The sequence below is a fragment of the Austrofundulus limnaeus genome, unplaced genomic scaffold, assembly GCF_001266775.1.
Source record: "Austrofundulus limnaeus strain Quisiro unplaced genomic scaffold, Austrofundulus_limnaeus-1.0 Scaffold151, whole genome shotgun sequence".
Classification (NCBI taxonomy): domain Eukaryota; kingdom Metazoa; phylum Chordata; class Actinopteri; order Cyprinodontiformes; family Rivulidae; genus Austrofundulus; species Austrofundulus limnaeus.
This window is the reverse complement of record NW_013952553.1, coordinates 277029-280504: the sequence shown is the minus strand read 5'-3', so window position 1 is coordinate 280504 and position 3476 is coordinate 277029.

The following is a 3476-nucleotide window of genomic DNA, read 5'->3' as shown; positions in this document are numbered from 1 at the left end:
CTGATCCATGTCCTGCTGCATCCTTCCATCATTCAGGAACAAGACACCCAAATAATTCATCTCCTTCACTTGAGGAAAAGACTCCTCCTGAACCTAAATTAATATTCCACCCTTATTGAAACTTGCAGAAATTAATCATCCAATGCACATCTACAACAACTTGATTCAAGATGGCGGTCATGGCCAAAAGACCTTAAAAACCATCAAACTATCTATAGTCCAGTCAATTTCACAAACATACAGACCTAAAAATTGACATGGTCCTAACTTAGACAGATCCGTAACACACATTTTGAGCACTAGCAAAGCACCAAAGTAATTTTGCAATCAAATATTTGCATTCTATATGTTTGTTATAATATTCACTTTAAGGACTTAAATAACTTCTTAGGGAATATATATAGGATATCCCTCAACAATGTCTAGAGCCAGCTCTATTCAAGATGGCCATAACAACAAAATGACCTTAGAAAACACAACATTTGTGAATTTCAGTCAGTTTTACAAATATCATGGTGCACAACATGTATTCCAAGTACCAAGTTTCATGTCTAAAACTCTGGCATTAACTCTTGAACTGAACCCTGTTTGTTGTTTCTCAGAAAGTAATCATTTGATGCACAACTGATTCATTTTTGGAGTCACCCCAATTCAAGATGGCCGCCACAACTAATCAGCATTAGCTACCAAAAAAGACTATAACACTCAATTTTGCTGAGGTCCAACTTCATGTGGATGTAGCTGAGAGTCACAGATTCTGAGCGTGACATGCAGCGGTGTTGCATTAAAACACACTAATTTTCAAGGTTTGACCAAAACAACTGATTTCATTTTTTTATGTAAAATGATGTTAGTCTAGCCTCTGATATAAAAGGCAGCAGGCGATATGCATTCCTTTAATAAATTTTAGGTCTTTCATTCTGTTTACTGTTTGTTGTTGAGCCATCATTATCCCGCCTGATTGGTGGGGACTGATTAACAGCTTTGCTTACCACACACACACACACACACACACACACACACACACACACGCACGCACGCACACACACACACACTTTTATTTATTTATTTTTTGTCTTTTAATTAAAGCCTGGCTCCCCTCACCTCTGGCTGCATTGTGAAGCAGTCTAATGAAAATGAATGAAGCACATCCCTCAGGGTGAGAGCACTCCATATAAGATTATAATTGTCAAGATGAAATTCTCCAAAACCAGCTTCAGCAAAGCAAAATGTTCAAACCACAAATTATTAGATGGAATGTTCCCTCCTACAGTGAATACATGCATAATATTTTTTGTTATTGTTGCATTATTAATTCCAACTGGTAAATGATAAATGCCACTGTCGGAATCCGACATGTTTTCACACATTTGTTTGATTTGCTGCTTTCATAATTAAAAATATAAAACAAGAACTGCAACATCTCTTTCTTACAGGAAACTAAAAATAATTTCCAATTTAATGTTTTTTTATTTAAAAAAGTCAAAGATGCACTACACTTGCAGGGTACAGCAGAACAACTATTTTTGTAAATAAAGGCCTATTTCCCAAAGCCAGAAGCTTAATCTAAAGCAATCTCATGCAAAGATCATCATTTACAAGGCTTGAACAAGATGTTTTGGTCAAACTTGCAAATTATCTTATGTGTGATTGTAAAATTACAAGCTCTTGTAAGATTTGTTAGCACTTAAAGCACACCAAGTTTTTGCTTAAAATTACAATTACAATTTAGTGGTTCATGAGATATTTTGCTGACATACAGAACTGACTCTGCATAATTATTGGCAAACCATTAAACCAATATTTTGTGCAACATTTTACTGCTCAGGATTGTTGTTTGGAATCAGTCTCATGTTCTGCCACACCAAATCTTTGGTCAATACTGTATTTAGCATTTTTTAATTATTTAGGGAGCTGGGGTAGCCATCTTTAAGACATGACTCTGAAAGTTAGTCAGCTGTAAATGTTTCTTTCATATTTACTTTCTGAACATTCAAAAAGCAATTTGTTCAGTGGTTCATGATTTATTGGCAACAGATACAAGAGCACAAGAAAACAGACATGAACAAAAATCATTATCATCCAGCTTCACCTTTTTACGGTGTCCGTCCAGTGAAACTGAATAAAAACTACAATAATTAAAATAATGTTTGGTCCCAAGAAAAATAATGCATGGCTATAAGATAATTTAGAGCCTGTTTTGAGTGTTGAGCTTCAAAAAAAAAAAAAAAAAAAAAGGAGAAGAAGAATGTCTGCATGTAGTAGAGCATTGATAAAATGGCTACAGACTGTAGAGAAGAATATGTTTGTTTAGAATATTTTAAGTCTCTTATCAAAGACAGAAGAAGACAAGTTCTTTTTCTGTAAGCAAATACTATTGAGTTCTCTTTCTTAAAGAGTTCCTCTTTGATGTCACTTCCTGTTTCACTTTGGCTGAGCCAAGTTCATAAGAAAATATGGCAGTTTTGTGACCAAATGGGTAAAATCACATTTTATGCAAGGTTTCATATATAAAAATGCATTTTCTTTTACTTTTTGTATTCGACAGAAAGGCTTGTAACAGGCACTTTAAAATTAATTAATCCAAACTTGACCATGTAAAAAGTCAAAAGGCTCTCTGCATAGAAATGACTGCAACAATTATCTCATGGCCATGGGATAAAGGTTTCTAATTCATTGTAACTGGACAGGCTACTGACTTTCCAGGGATAGCACAGGATAATGATGAAACAACCAATAAAAAATATTCCTTAGGGACCAAAAAACATTAATATTTGTGGCTTTTTAAAAACATGTCGAAGTTGCTTCTCTTCACAGAGTGTGGCAGAATGATTTATATTATCAAGACAAAAGGATATCTACAGCTGAGGAAATCAAGCATTTAATCTGCAGCTTGAACCTGGGCTCATGTGCTGAATATCAGCACGTCTGTGCAATTAGAGGACATATGGGAAAACATTAGCGCGAGCACGGGAGGCCCCGGGATGTTAATGGGAGTCTGAACTCTCTCTGTACCCAGCTCTCTGGTTGCATGTGTTGATGTGGGCCCTCTGATTGTCCATTGAGAGTTGTTTACATTTCTTCAAAAGCTCCATTTAGTTTCCCCTGACAAGGTGGAATAAGTGACTTGGCCATGATGTATGGAGGCACCTGTCCTAATGGTGGCTCAAACTGTGCCCACTAGTGCACGATACATTGATAAATTGACAACAGTTGGGACATGCTCTGCTAGCAGGGAGAATGAGGACATCCGACTGTTCTCCATGTCAACGCTGCACAATACGGAGATCCCCAAGTAGCTGAAAGAAAGGACTGAACAAAAGAGGGGGAGGGGGCATGGCAATTAATGCTTGATCTTAGATGATAAAAGTTGCAGCTGTTTCAAAGGACAAATGAAAATTTTTGTTATAGTAGTGTCAAACAAGTATTTTATTAGCAAAAGATAAAAACACAATAATTTATAATGTAATATATAT